Below are 16,876 nucleotides of genomic sequence, written 5' to 3'. Positions count from 1 at the left end.
TTCAGCAAAAGGTTTCTGTCCTAAAGTAATCTTAAGAAGGGAGGAGGAGGAACCTCCCATGCCAATGGGGTTCACATTCCAATAGACTATCAGTAAGAAATTTTTCAAGTATGAAATTTCCCAATGGTGAAATTTCCAACATTTATAAGTCTAAGAAATTTTAAGGTTTACAAAAGGCAGAAGGACTCCTTCCACTCTCCACCATGCCTGATGACATTTTTTCACATCACCCATCCCTCTGCCCAGCAGCCCAATGGCAGCCCTTTTCCCCTCTCCTATAAGAGGAAGAGTGGGGAAAACCCAGAACTTTGTGTGTTGGGTGGCACACAGTCTGGGGGTGGGTGGGCATGGCACTTGGTTTGGGGGTTGAGATGGAGGCACTCCATCTCTAAAAGATTAGCCTTCAATGTTCTAGATCATAGTGAGTATTCCATCCATTGTTTTTATCTCTGAATCTTATTGACTCAGATTATTTAAAAAATATTCTTTGTCTTTTTTTGGGAGACATAATTGAGATACTCAATGAGGAAGTCTAGATGCAAAGGAGAACTGGTTGTTTTCTAAATATGATCCCAGAAACAAAGGCTTATGTGGCTTAGTGGATAATGCCTTAAATCTGGAATCAGAAAGATGTGAGTTCAAATTTGGGTCAAGACACTGACTAGGTATTTGACCTCAGGAAAATCTTATTACTTCATACATAAAATGGAAATGAGAGATACAACAGATGATTTGCCTAATTTCTTGAGGGAGAATTTTTGTCCTCCTAAAGTTTCCTAACTAGGAGCTTTTGAACCAAATGAATTAATCTGATTATTATATTTCATAAAGTATATTTTAGTGAAAGAAGGAGATGCTCAAGGAAGAAAAGGTACTTTCCTGAGAGGCTGGTGTCTTAGGCAAGTTTTCTTTTTTTGTCTCCATTGTTTTCTCACAGCAATGAACCTTGATTGAAATGTGGAGAAAGACTACAACTCACCCTTTGATTGAAGGCAGTTAACTGTTGCCCTATTCACTGGAAGATGGAGGCCAGGTAAAAAGGAGCAGTGAGTTTTCTAGTTAAATAAAAGAATTCCAATCCACTAAAGACCACATTATTTTATATCTAACATAGGTCAACTTAGTCACATTTTTAGACTACAATAAAAATCTTATTTCAAATATAGAAAAAATGTTTTTAAGATGAGACCATTAACATACACCTCTATTTCTTTCTTTTCATGCTTTCCTTTTTTCTTTTCTTTTTTTTCAGTTTTGAGGTGAGTTTAAGTAAAGGTGTGGCCTCCTTTGTCCATTTATTATTCTTAATCTTGCAATCAACTCATTATTACAGAGTAACAAATTCATTTTGGCAAAGTTTCAGGCCCAGCAAAAATTCTTTGGTTTGTAGATTGTATTTGACCTCTACCCATGTGTTATTTTTATGTTTTCATTTTTCTCCAAAGAGCATATTCTGATTGTTCAGATAAATACCTTGAAAAACATACTGACAAACAAACCCCTCTCTAAAATCTACTGGTATGTTCAAGTAAAAAAGGTTACAATATATTTTATGATTTCTTCATCATTATCATATTTTTGTGATATAGTATGTAATTCTGGAATTCGTAGCCACATTTCTCAGGATCATTATGGATATATTTGTATATTTGCATTAGAAAAATAAGATTGAAGCTATTAAACACAAATATAGTTGGTTTTCTCTGAGGCCAAGACATTTAAATAACATTTTGAGGCTTTCAAAAAAACATCTCTAAACACAATATTTTTTGTTGTTGTTGCTGTTGTTTGTTTGTTTGTTTTTTCTGGTGCAAAATCTCTTACTGAATTTTGAAACTGGATTTTCTTTCCTAGTCAAATTATACACAGAGGATTAAGGCTTGTATTGCAAGACAAGGCAGAAAGAAAAGCTTGCTTCTAAGGGTAAAAGTCCTTTATTTAAAAACACATTCCTTTAATAAGAGAAGAAACAAAGAAACAAAGACATTTCTTGGCTGGATGAATTGGTTGGGGTAGAAATGTTATTTTTTTCTTTTTTAAAAATTTTCTTCAGTACATAGTTATACTTGTGAAAAAGGTTTTAAATGATGTGAGTGCACAGTACTCTGATTGTTCATTCATGAAAATAGTGATGCAGTGAAGGAAGCAAGGCATGAATGGAATTCCTTAAGCTTAATTGTAATCTCAAATCCACACATGCTATGCACTAAATAATGAAAAGTTATGGTTCTCTTTAAAAAATAATTCTGCCTGAAGAAATATAGTAAGATTTATAAATGTGTCTATATATTATAAATATGTATATTATTTAATAATATATATACATGAAAGTATATATATATATGCATATGAGTTCATAAATAAACATATATGTATATATTCTTAATTTTCTGCAAGATAAAACTTTTGGTCATCCAAGTTATTAAACTCCCCCATTATTTATTAATATTTTGTTAGCATGTGGAAGTATGTTTTAATACTTATTAGGATTAATAAATATTTATATATAAAGTTATTTGGTTCACTAGTTAAGATTCTGTTTCCCCATCTTTAAGCTGATACTTCAACATCTTTTTAAACCTGAATGTTGCCTTCATTCCAAATTATAGTGAATAAATATATAATCATAGAGGAAGTCATTTACTGACAGCTCTTTTAAAACGTGGCAGTGCCACATAAATGTAATTTCAATGAAAATACCAAAGAACATATTCAGTAAGACTATTAAATGCCTATTAAATGCCAACTATGTTCCAGGTATACAATCAAAGCATTCTATAGTTTTATAACAATTAACTAGGACAAAATAAAATAATAATTGTATTGGTCATTAGATCCAATAAATCATGTTTTTTTGTTCTGCCTTTAAAAATATCGGTATGTAATATTTCTTCTTTTGATGCATTCACTTGTTTTACACAATTTGGAAATGAGTTCACAAGATTTTAACAGAAACTAATGCTATCTATGAGTTACTCTCTAATGATGTTCCCTAATCTACTCCATCAGAAATATTCCATATTGAAACAATAGCATCCATTTCACAATTCTTGCTTGATTCTCTGCTTAATAGCCACAGTGGATATTTTGACTTGTCCAGATCACAACCTGAATCAGATTCTTTTCCAACCAAGTATTATCTTTTCCTTCAGAATGACAACTGTCTCTTGATTAATAGCATATATTTATTCACTTTTTCCAGATGTTTCACCTTTGCGTGATTCTTTGAAAATGTGCCCATGGTGTTTTTACATCTCTCTTAACACAAGGTGATACTTAACTATAATAATCTCTGAAAATCATATAAATAATGAGGTCACATTAGAGTGGATCATATTTTCCCAAAGGAGACACCACATTGTACTGAAAAGGAGATTTAATTTTCATTTAGAAGATTTGGAAATACTTTCTTATCTTTTTTTCTAGATACTAGACACATGGGTGAATAAATTGAAATGAGTGAACCAATAATTTGTCAAACCAAAATCAAGTTCTTATGTTAAAGAATAGAATTAATTAAATTATAGTATTTTAGGAAAGAAGGAAGGGAGAAAGGAGGAGAACAGAGGAAGGAAGAAAGAATGAATGAAAATAAATGGAGAGAAGGAACAAAAGAAGAAATAAGGAAGGGGAAAGAAAAGAAAGAATGAAACAAGGAAGGTAAGGAAGCAGGGTGGAGGAAAGGGAAAGGGAATGTATGGAAGAAAGTAAAGAAGGGAGGAAGAAAAAGCATTTATTAAGCACTTTGTTACATTGTGTTAAGTGCTGAACATAGAAATATAAGTAAGCAAGATAGTATCTGCTCTCAAGAATTCTGAAGAAGCTTAATAGCAAAAGAAAACATATCTAGGAGAATCAGCCATTCAAGAGTGTTTTGGACAGTTTAACTGTGCTTTGAGTTATCAACTGACTGACATTCCTCATCCAAAAATGGCAATGTTGCTTTAAGCCAGAGATGGAAAGAGTGTATTATGGGTAGAAGGAGAGGGGAAGTCATGAGTATGGACTAAAAACTAAGAATTAGAAGGGTGAAATCAGAGCTAACCACATGGTATAGTGAATCAAAGGCTAGTCTAAATTAAATGTCTACTTCTGACATATTCTGGCTTTGTAATCCTAAACACCTATCTAAGACTATAGGTTGCAGAGCAGCTAAATATATATATATATATATATATATATATATATATTAGTAGAGTTCCTCCCTAGGAGTTCCTTACACTTATGAAGACAGGTATATTTGCAAAATTAAAAAAAAAACACAATATTCAGAAGATTGTGAAGGAAGTGATTTAGTATTTGAGTATTCCTGGCAAAAGTCCATGGCTCCAATGAACTGAAAGTCAAGCCTGGCAAGAGGTCAAGATTCAAGGAGGATTCAGATACTCAAAGATCAGAATAAAACAGTGGTTCAAAATTAGGAAGGCATTTAGGAGCCAAGATATCATAGGTGTAACAGAATAAAGCAATGCATAGATGAAACTCTAGGCAATAGGATGATCTTTTTTTAAGATCAATAGGAGTTGGGGCCAGAAAGATAGAAATACAGATATGAGACATTAGCAACTTGGAGATCTCGAACATGGTGAATTATTTTGTCCCAGGAAGGACATTTTTAAGTTTCCTAGCAGGACAGGAAATATTCTAGAGCATAGCAATCATGCTCTACAGTATCTTACTACAATAGTAGGTCATTGTAATAACTCCATTCACCACTCTCATCAAGGTTTGTTTTCTCTTCAGTAAAATAACTTCCAAATGACCACCTTCAATTCTGTTCTGGTCTAAGTTCAAGTCACATATCTCCAACCATCTGCTCCATTTCTCCAATCCAACTATTTACTGGATCAAAAGTCCTGTTATCATTTCAAACTTCACAATTTGAAACATTTCTTGATGCATAAAAACAGATCCTTCATTTCTTCTTCTTGTCTCATTGTGGAGCTATATTTTTATGGCAATTTATTCTTTAGGTAACTTCAACTAAATTCAATAATTAAGTGCTTTCTATATTCAGGAGTCTCAACAAATGTTTCTTGAAATGAAAGCACTATTTATTTGACTTTTTGTTGCTTTATATTTTTAACTTGGTTTTTTTTTAATTATACCCACAATTCAATTCTAATTTCTCTAAGCAATAAGAGTACATTAATGCTTCTGCTTAATATTGTAAAAGTTAGGTATAAATATTAATTTGTAATTTATTTTTAAAATTACTCATATTAGGCACCTATATTTCCTTATAACAATAGCATCATTAAATTCAGCATTACATATTGTTCTACACATTTCAGCATTCCGAGTGTTGCCCAAAAATTATCAATAATTTGAAAGCGTTAGATTTTTCCCCAATATTTCCCTTGTAAAGAAGAAATAATTAAGGAACAGAGAACTTAGCAAGTTCAATATTACACAGAAAGTTTATTAAACTGGGAAAATGATAGCTTTTTCAGTAATATCTAGCATTTATGTAGCACTTTAAGATTTCAAAGTGCTTTATAAATTGTATCTGATTTTCTCATCATAGCCTTCAGAGAAAGGTGCTATTATTATTCTAATTTTAAAGATGAAGAAATTGAAGAAAACAGAGATCAAATGATGTGTCAATTTACCACATTCAATATTACCATAATGTCTATGATCTGGCTGATTACAATTAACTTTATTCATTATTTAAAAAATCATATCATGAAATTTAAAACTTATTTTCCTTCTTTTAAGATTTAAATTCACATTATTTTTATTTCATCAGCTCCTGATATCATTCCTGTTATCTGTATATATTTTGGATCATTTACCTTTCCTATTTGTCTTCATGCAATCTATATTATTGACCATATGGTGGCAAGGGAGATATAAACTATATCTTTAAACACTTTCCTTGATGGTGACTCAAATTGTATATATATATATATATATATATATATATATATATATATATATATATAGAGAGAGAGAGAGAGAGAGAGAGAGAGAGAGAGAGTGCATACACACACATATATAATATCTATATCCTAATTTCAAGAATTGTATATAATTTTGAGTACCTACCTCTCCCAGAACCAGTATAATATCTGAGTCATAGCTATTCTTAATCAGTTAACTCAAGGCTATTAACAATCATCTGAAAGCTTAGACATTAGGTTCAATTGTAAATATTATGTTTATTCTCATTTGTTCATTAGACAGATTTATTCCACAAAATATTGAATTATATCAACTACTTTCAGGAAAACAACAAAAAAAGAATTAATTAGCCTGCCTCCCAATGCAGAGATTAATTAAAAGTTGATTCATTTCTTTTTCCAGACAAATTTGTCACTGACTAATTTAAACTCACATTATCAATAGTCATGTTCATTTGGCTGGTGATTTCAAAAGCATCCAGCTCTTCAGAAATTTGCCCTGCCAAAATACTTTGATGTCTTCTGAGTTAAACTGTCTGAGAATCATAGAATCATGAAAAATAGACAGTTTAACTATAATCTTTAGCTGAGTGATATGACTCACCTGACATTGCTATTACATGTATAAACTGAAATAATTCTTCTAAAGGAAATTTGAAAAAAAAGCATATGGGACCCTACTCTGATTTTGGATGACATGACTGAGTCAGCAATAGGAAACAGATTTTTAGGTCAGGAATCTGTTATTTTTCATCTCTTTTTCTTTTTTTTTTTTACTCCTTGGTACCAAGCATAGTGCCCTGGACCTAATTAAATATATCAAGGATTTCATTGATGTGATCACTAATGCAATTCAAAACTGATCCATGAATTAGTAGTAAATATGACCTTTAGAGTTATACTGACCTATATAGTTATACTATATTAGTTATATACCTATATAGTTAGACCTATAGTTATACTGACATTCTCCTCCCCCAAAAAAGCATCACCCTGAATCCAAAATGTTGACCTAATAAATCTACATTTCACTGAAATTGCCCAGGATCTTGTTCAGATTAGAGATATAGAATCAGTGAAATTGGGCTTCAAATCTAGGCATGTAGCTTTACTTTTATGTGCCTTAATTTCTTGATCTGTAAAATGAAAGGATTGGCTTAGATGGCTTTGAAGGTCCTTTCCAACTCCATTTCTATGATTGGAAAGAAAGATTTTCAAAACAAAAATCTAGCTTGGTAAAACTTGTATCGCAAACACTCTATTGATGTAGTTTGAGGACCCAAGGTCACTTTCATCCCAAGGTAAGGCATTGGAAAAAAATTAGTGTTGAATTTCATTTCTGAGATGAAAGGACCAAACCTGTCAAGCATTTTGTAAAGTACCTACCATTAAAATGGTCAACTCCATGAAGGTAGGACCTTCTTGTTTTTCTTAGTACCCTCAGCACAATGCCTGGCACATTGTAGGCAGTTAATAAATGGTAGTCAAGGTATTACTTTAGGTCAAGTGCTGAGACATTAAAAGGATCCATAGTCTAATCTCATTTTATATATGAAGAAAGTGGAGCTCAGGGAGGTTAAGAAACTTGTAAAAGGTTAGATTGGTAGTTAGTGTCTAAGGCACAAATTGAACTCAGGTCTTTTGATACCTAAGTCAATCCTATTTTCACTTCACCATGATTCATCCTCCACCTTTTACAATGAGACTAAAGGACTCAAGAAGTCAGTCTAAGCTAGAAAAACAGTTGAAACTAGTGAACACTTAATAGGGCAGTGAGGTGGTGCAGTGCCAGGTCCTGAATCACTTACTGAGTTAAAATCCAACTTCAGACACTACCTGTGTGATTCTGGGCAAGTCACTTAACCCACTTTGCCTCAGTTTCCTCATCTACAAAATAAGTTGGAGAATGAAATGGCAAACCAGTCAAGATCTTTGGCAAAAAGCTCACTCAAAAAAGATCATGAAGAAGTGGGCATGACTAAAAATATCACTGAACAAGCACATAATACATGTTGACTGAATCCCATTCAAAATCTTTCCCCCAGAGACAGTGATGATTTTGTACTGATCTAATTTAACTGAATCTACCTTTGATTTTTAAAAAGTGAATTTTGTTTTGTTTGCAAATTAGTTAAATCCTGGGTTAATAATTTGTCACCAACTTACTGGTCTTTCATGACTATACTAGTCCTTACAAAGCAGTCAATGTCTCTCATTTAAAAAAATATTTACCTTCTATCTTAGAACCAATAGCATGTATTGTTTGTTTATTTTTAATTTTAAACATTATTTTATTTGGTCATTTCCAAACATTATTCACTGGAAACAAGGATCATTTTCTTTTCCTCCCCGCCCCCCCTCCCATCACCTTTCCCTCTCCCATAGCCGACGCACAATTCCACTGGTTATCACATGCGTTCTTGACTCGAACCCATTTCCCTGTTGTTGGTATTTGCATTAGAGTGTTCATTTAGAGTCTCTCCTCAGTCATATCCCCTCCACCACTGTAGTCAAGCAGTTGTTTTTCATCGGTGTTTTTACTCCCACAGTCTATCCTCAGCTTGTGGATAGTATTTTTTAGATCCCTGCAGATTGTTCAGGGACATTGCATTGACACCAATGGAGAAGTCCATCACCTTCGATTGTACCACAATGTATCAGTCTCTATGTACAATGTTTTCCTGGTTCTGCTCCTCTTGCTCTGCATCACTTCCTGGAGGTTGTTCCAGTCTCCATGGAATTCTTCCACTTTATTATTCCTTTTAGCACAATAGTATTTCATCACCAACATATATCACAATTTGTTCAGCCATTCCCCCATTGAAGGGCATCCCCTCATTTTCCAATTTTTGGCCACCACAAAGAGCACAGCTATGAATATTGTTGTACAAGTCTTTTTCCTTATTATCTCTTTGGGGTACAAACCCAGTAGTGCTATAGCTGGATCAAAGGGCAGACAGTCTTTTAGCGCCCTTTGGGCATAGTTCCAAATTGCCCTCCAGAATGGCTGGATCAATTCACAACTCCACTAGCAATGCATTAGTGTCTCTACTTTGCCTCATCCCCTCCAGCATTCATTACTTTCCATAGCTGTCATGTTAGCCAATCTGCTAGGTGTGAGGTGATACCTCAGAGTTGTTTTGATTTGCATCTCTCTGATTATAAGAGATTTAGAACACTTTTTCATGTGCTTATTAATAGTTTTGATTGCTTTGGCTGAGAACTGCCTGTTCATGTCCCTTGCCCATTTGTCAATTGGAGAATGGCTTGGTTTTTTGTACAATTGATTTAGTTCTTTGTAAATTTGAGTAATTAAACCTTTGTCAGAGGTTTTTATGAAGATTGTTTCCCAATTTGTTGCTACCCTTCTGATTTTAGTTACATTGGTTTTGTTTGTACAAAAACTTTTTAATTTGATGTATTCCAGATTATTTATTTTGCATTTTGTAACTCTTTCTGTCTTGCTTGGTTTTGAAGTCTTTCCCTTCCCAAAGGTCTGACATGTATACTATTCTGTGTTCGCCTAATTTTCTTGTAGTTTCCTTCTTTATGTTCAAGTCATTCACCCATTTTGAATTTATCTTGGTGTAGGGTGTGAGGTGTTGATCTAAACCTAATCTTTCCCACACTGTCCTCCAATTTTCCCAGCAGTTTTTATGAAATAGTGGATTTTTGTCCAAAAAGCTGGGATCTTTGGGTTTGTCATATACTGTTTTGCTGAGGTCGCTTGCCCCCAGTCTATTCCACTGATCCTCCTTTCTGTCTCTTAGCCAGTACCAGATTGTTTTGATGACCGCTGCTTTATAATATAGTCTGAGATCTGGGACTGCAAGACCCCCTTCCTTTGTATTTTTTTTTCATAAAAAAATATTTTTGGAAGTTCCATGGTTATGGCACTAAATGGATAGATGAGTTTTGGTAGGATGGTCATTTTTATTATATTGGCTCATCCTACCCATGAGCAGTTAATGTTTTTCCAATTGTTCAAGTTTAGTTTTAGTTGTGTGGAAAGTGTTTTGTAGTTGTGTTGATATAGTTCCTTTGTTTGTCTCGGGAGATAGATTCCTAAGTATTTTATTTTGTCTAAGGTAATTTTGAATGGGATTTCTCTTTCTAGTTTTTGCTGCTGAGCTGTGTTGGATTATATAGAAATGCTGATGACTTATGTGGGTTTATTTTATATCCTGCAACTTTGCTAAAGTTGTTGATTATTTTGATTAGCTTTTTGGTTGAATCTCTAGGATTCAGCATGTATTGTTATTAAGGCAGAAAAGCAGTAAGAGCTAGCCAAGAGGGATGAAGTGACTTGTCCAGAGTCACACAGCTAGGGAATGTCTGTGATCACATTTGAATCCAGGATCTTCAGTCTGTGGGCATGGCTCTCTCTCCCCTGAGACATGGAGTTGATCCCATAGTCATTACCTCTTTCAGTGTCCTTCTTTGAAAACTTCCCAGATTTAAAAAAACGACTAAGCTCATGCTGTTTCAAATACAATACTTATTTAGAGTTCACCTTTACAACACTGTGAAGGATTGAAATAGGACATTAGGATATTCCAAGGAATTCTACCTATACTTAGTATGGATCCCCATATGGTAAATTTATTTGTGAACATGGAGCATAGTCATGCAAGATAGGCAGGGCTGAACATGCTGACATCTGCATTATGGAGGGAATATTCATAATGATGGGACAATAATTCCATTGGAATATGTAAATAGGAATTAGCTCATGTTAATAACTGTTTAGTTTCTAACAGTTGATAGTAGTAGAGGACTAAATTTTCTACCTTGTAGCAGTTTTAGAAAAACAATATGTAAAGAAAGATAGAAAAAGTCTAGTTATGATTTTCTGCTCTTCTCAAGCTCCAGTGCCTTTAGCCCAAAAGGTCCTGCTATGTTTTATTCATCTTCTTTAGATATTCCTTCTAGGGAGCAAACCTAAGTGAGTTCTTGCAAATAATCACATGGTGTTCACTCTAGTCTTGATTTTTAATTCAAACCATGTAAATTAGCTTTAATCAAAACAAAGATGAAAAATATCTCTTTCCAACTACCACTGGCTAAAGTTAAGGGATTTTCACAGTTATTTGCCTTCCTTAGAAAAGAATCAGTGAAAGTAAGTTAGCTTGAGCTTAGAGAAACATTCATCTCTAGAATGAAAATAAGAATTTGTTTTTACCCTAGAGATAAAAGTATTTTACATTTTATGAAAAAATACTGTTTGTTCTTTATTTTGTTGTTTTTCAGATTTAATGAAGTGGTAGTAGGGGCAATAATCAGTTGATAATATTCACAACAAAAACCTCACGCTTTCTTTTTTCCAAATTTACAATTCAATGTAAAATTCTATTAAAATTCAAAATGAATCTCATTTTGTCAAGTAGTGTTTGTTGGCTAAAGTCTCCATTTCCTCAAATCATTCAGCAGCAATCATCTAAGGGATAGGATCTAAATCTCTGTGTTTTGATGAGTTCAGAATATACCCACATCTGCTTTTACAGAAGTGAAATATCTGTGTGCTTAAAACCATAAGTAGTTCTTTCACTTTGTCTGGAATAAAACAGAGACTGAAAAAAGACACTGAATGAACTCAATCCTGCTTTCATCTGATATTGCTCTGTTGTACTGATGTTCCTTACTGATACTTTATGAGCATGAAGTGTCCAGAGGGAGGATGGACTACATGAGAAAGCAAGCGGATTGATTTTCCTTTGCTTAGTGATTTGACTTCTCTTGCTGACAGAACATAGACATCTTGTCAGTAATGAAACAAGAAAGTAAGGAAATAAGTTTTATATTTAACACCTACTATATGCCACGTACTTTTTGCAAAGTGCTTTGCAAATATCTCAGTTGATCTTCACAACAATCCTGTGAGGGAGGTGCTATTGCTTTTGCCATTTTACAGTTTTGTACATTTTACAGTTTTGTACATTTTACAGTACATTTTACAGAAGAAAGAGAAGCAAAAGTTAAATGATTTGCTGACAATAACCCAGTTAATGCGTCTGAGGCCAGATTTGGATTTAGGTATTCCTGACTCCAGACCACACTGTGCTCATGAACTAATATAGAGACCAACAATAACAACAACAACAAGATAAACTTTGAAAGGAAGTAAAAATTGATTTAGTTTCTAACCGTTATAATGTAGAAAATAACTGAAAGCAAAACTTTAACATAAATGTAAAGTTAGGCAGAAAATATTTTGCCCAGCTTCCCATCATCCCTCCCCATTCCCTATCCAGGTTAGAATAGGCAAGACACAAAGAGCTCCTGATTCGTCTTAAATGACACCTTTCCCTTATGTGAGGCTGGCTTCTGAGGGCTTCATGGGTCATAATGTCACCAACAACCCCAAGGAAATAGCTGGAAAATATAATCACAATACCCATAACAGAGCTCTCGCCCAGCACTGACACTGTGCCTGAACTCACTCCTCAATGGTTAGCAAGCTTCTATGTCCTTATATTCTCTACTTCCCTGAGAATTTGAACACTTCTCTGCCAATGTACATTGGCATTCCCAATTGCCAGCTGCCTACTTCTTTACTCCTCTCCACTTCCACCCTATTTCTCTAGTTCCCATTTTATATCTACTTGCATCTGGTGCCCTCTGAAACATGTACCCTAAAAATATCAGAAAACTTGATTGCTTTAATGGAATTCATGGGGATTTATAAAAATTAAAAATATGAAGACTAGCATAGCAAAAAGAAAACCAAATTAAGGAAAGGATATTAAAAAGGAGACAAAATATTTAATTATATAATATACTTAAATACTATTAGATTTAACTAAGCTGAAAAATAATAATTTCAGCAAAGCATCAAAATATAAAATAAATCCACACAAATCATAAGCCTTTGGGTATATTATCCTACAATTTTCTTTGACAGTTTTTCAATCCATGTCATTCTTACTAACTACACTTTATCTTTTATACAACATCCCAAAATAAAATCAGAAATAGTAGCAGCAGCAGCAGCAACAACAACAAACAAAACAGGAAGATGTAGGGGAAACCCCACTCAATAGAATATATTTATAGATATATTAGAGTTCCTGGACTAACATGATATCTGCATTTCATTATATATTGTGACAAGATTAGGATATAGAAGTGACTCTGAACTAACCTCAAAATTGATTTATTGAATGTCTCCAAAGTTGTCTATTTTTCCATTTTTTCCCTAAAAGTAGAATCAAAGTTCTTATCGGTCAAATTTTCTATTTCTTTAGATCCAAGATTATTGACAAATGTTTTCCTCCCCTCCCATCATTAAATATTCTATTTTCAGTGCCAATTTTAGAATATTTAGCTAACTGTAGCCAATTTTCAAAGTTGACATCAATTTAGCCTTTCACACAAACCCATAATTTTTCACCTACAGACTCTGCATGCTACAGTGCACATTTGCAAGGTGCAAATCCCATTTCCCCCTGCAAATTTGCTGGCATAAATTTACAAGTGGCTTTCAAAAATTTGTGTCATTATGTCTAATCCTTTTTGGAATCATACTAAACTATTTGCTTCAATAATTTCCTTTGGGACCAAGTTCCACAGGCTAATTAGACTTTATGCAAAGAAGAATTTCTTTTTATCCATTTTTAATTTATTGTCTTTTAATTTTATTGTTTCTCATTAAAATGAGGTATCCAATTGATATTCTCTATACAACTTATTCCATTATAGTCTTTGCATTCATAAATGTGTGTTTGTTTATATATGGATTTGCATATGTAAAAATATACATTCACTAAATTATATGAGGAAAAAACTTAAATCACAAATAAATTATGTAAGGATATTATGTCATAACAAAAAGAAATTATATTACAGTAGCATAAGCACTGTCCAATTTACACATGGAAATACTTTTCACTATAGCGATGCTAGGTACAAAGATTTCTATTTATAGATTTAGAAAACCAGAATTTCAACACTAGATCAAAAACCTTCTATGTGATCATGAAAAGGATCTAAGTTTCAGAATATTAGTAAATGTTTAATGACTGAGTTTCCAAATATGCTCAACTTATTTTAAGTTTAATCTAAATTATTAACATTTTCTTTATCAATTCAAGTCAAGATCAACAAAGCAATAAATCAAGCCCCGATTTGTAATATCTTCCAGTTTTCAAACTATAATTGTTCACAATGAAAATTTCATAATCAGCTCTCATCAACCAATTTTAGTTGACTACAGTTGATTCCTGATCCTTCCACTTGACAGAGTGTTGATGTATTAGAGGTACTGAATAAGCCATATAATCTCACATCTCAAAAGCAAAATATCCAAAACAGAACTTGTCTTTTCTCCAAATACCCCCACACACACACACACACATACACACCCACACACTCTTTTTGCTTAAAATTCTGTTTTGGTTGTTTTGGACACCAGCATCCTCGAACCAGTCACTCAAGCCCACAATCACCTCAAATATCCATTCAGCTGCCAAATCTTGTCATCCCTCATGTATATCACCTTTTTCTCTTTTCAGTCACCATCCTTTTCAGGACCCCATTATCTTTTGTCTGGACTTTTTTCAGTATCTTATTTAGTCTCCCTACTTCAAGTCTGTCTCTACTTCAATCTGTAACCATCATTGCCAAAGTGATTTTCCTAAAGGGATGGTATGACTATGTCAATAAACTCTGAAAGCTTTCTATTACCTTTAGGATTAAATAGAGTCTTTTATTAATTTTTTTCATTTAAATCTCTTCATAAGTGCCCCCTTTCTATCTTTTTAGTTTAGTCATTGTCTAGTCATACAAGCATGCTCACCAGTCTTCGTAAATACACCTCCCATATCCATGCCTTTCCAGTGGCTTTCCCCCATTTCTGGAATAATTTTTCTCCTTTTCTTAACTTCTTAGAATGCCTGGCTTCCTTTAAGACTGAATTCAAATGCTACCCGTCATAAGGAGACTTTTTCTACTCTCCTGAAATTTTATTGCCTGCCTCCCTTAGATTACTTTTCTGAAATTCTTTTATGTAGCTATTTGTGCATGTATCTCCATTAGAATGTAAGCTTTTGAGTACAGGAGCTACTTTTTGCATTTTCTTTTTATATCCAGGTCTCAGCTTAGAGCATGGCATGGAGTAAGCCTTTAATAAAAGTTTGTCAATTGATCTAAATGGTAAAATAGGTCTGAGAATCAAGGTTTCCGATGGAGATAAGAGGAGAGTTACTGGTACCCATTTGTGTCTTATCTGTCTGTATTTTCAAAAGAAAAAAGTATCTTTCTAAGTTAATCACTGAATTGGAATTCTAAACCAGTAAATAAATGAGTAAATTATCCACCAGAAATATATTGAAAATATTCTATGTATAAGTCAAGGACATGTTTTATAAATGTGCTAGAGAGGTAGGACAGTAACCACAAAAGAGTAAGGTTTAATTTTTAAATTCTACATTTTCAAGTCTAGGCTTTCTCAAAAATATCTATGGACAGTAAAAAGCAATCTATCTAATAAAACTAAATGAATAAAAAATGTTCTATCCTAACTATGGTATTTAGTTAAATGGCCATTCCATTGATTATTAGTGAATATGTCTTGGATAAGCACTTGAGACAGAGTCATGGATTGAATTTAATAGGAAAGAGAGCAGATTAGATTGCTCTGGAATAACTGTGTAATTTTTTTTGTTGCTTGTTTTTATCAAAACTAAATTGCTCCTAACATAAAAGCCCATCTTTTTAAAGTAAACATTCTCTCAATGATTCTGTGTGTTTGAAAATTTTAAAATGCATCAGTCTATGAAAATTCCAAGTTGCGGATTAAATCCAAAGGGAGTTGTAGATTAAACCAAAAGAGTGTGTGTGGGGGGGTGGATTTATGTGACTTGAACAAGGTCAATTAGCCAGTGTCTGAGGTCTGATTTGAATTCATCATCATATTCATCTTCTTGATTTCAGGAATGGCCCTCTATCTACTGTGGCACCTAGCTGCACCACTGAGCATATAGTAGTCACTTAACAAATGATTGCCCTTTCCCCTTTGTAGAAGACCTGTGGAAGAGAAAATAGACAAGTAATAAATAATATGAAGGAGATAGTAATCAGTTGTGATCTCTACTGTGGAAAGAATGATGAGGTAACAGCTTGAATGAAGTACAGAAGTTAAGAATTACCTAAATTGTGCATCAAAAGAGTATTAATATCTTAAGATGTTTGTAAAGGCAGAAGCAACCAGATTAAGAAATGGGCATTAAGATAACAAATTAGAGAAGATATTAAATTTTGATTATTATAAAATTCAAAAAGGAGAAGAAATATATAGTCTGATCAGAGAAACAGCAAAAAAATATGGACTTTACATATATGTGTATACCCACAAACAGAAATATATATATACATATATATATATATATATATATATATATATATATATGAACTTTCTAATTTAGAGTCTACATGGAAAAAAGGGAAGAAATGGAGAAGAAATTTTTCATGAAATTATATTAAAGTATAGTGATAAGGATATCAAGTTGAAAGGGGGCATTACCAGAGAAGCAATATTTAAAACATGAACCAAAAAAAAAATACTGAGGGAAGAAAGAAAGAGAGGAAACCTACACTCACATAAATATCCAGAATAAAACCTGAAAGTTTTTCTTGGGAGGGGTCTGAGCTAATTAATATGAAGTATTATTTTCTATATCTAGATTACATGAGTCTCTAGGGTTCCATAATTAGTATCTGTAAATATGCAAGCATAATAGCTGGAATTATGATTAGAATCTGAGAGTACATAAGATGTTTATCAAAAAAGGATCATAAAACTCTTTGATCATCTAATTTCATAAAAATGATATTTCTTATGAGATTATCTCCTGTGGAGTAGACGCACTACATAATCACAATGATAGTCTTCTTGCTGATGATTAAGAAACCTTGCTCTCTCCTCTTTTATCAGCATCTCTTACTGGAAAAAAAATTAGAAAGTTTAATTTATA

General features: G+C 33.1%; 1 long non-coding RNA gene across 4 annotated transcripts in view; it reads left to right on the top strand.

Annotated features, from left to right (window-relative positions):
- LOC103098075 (uncharacterized) overlaps positions 1-16,876 on the top strand; it is a 99,642-nt gene that overhangs the window by 19,529 nt on the left and 63,237 nt on the right. For all 4 annotated transcript variants that reach the window (XR_008913266.1, XR_008913269.1, XR_008913268.1 and 1 more), the window contains one exon: positions 938-1,033. This is a non-coding gene — a long non-coding RNA (uncharacterized LOC103098075). The remainder of the gene's footprint in view (positions 1-937; positions 1,034-16,876) is intronic.

The sequence above is a fragment of the Monodelphis domestica genome, chromosome 7, assembly GCF_027887165.1.
Source record: "Monodelphis domestica isolate mMonDom1 chromosome 7, mMonDom1.pri, whole genome shotgun sequence".
Taxonomy (NCBI): Eukaryota; Metazoa; Chordata; class Mammalia; order Didelphimorphia; family Didelphidae; genus Monodelphis; species Monodelphis domestica.
Note: the sequence above shows the minus strand (reverse complement) of the source record. Positions and strands in the feature narration are given on the sequence as shown.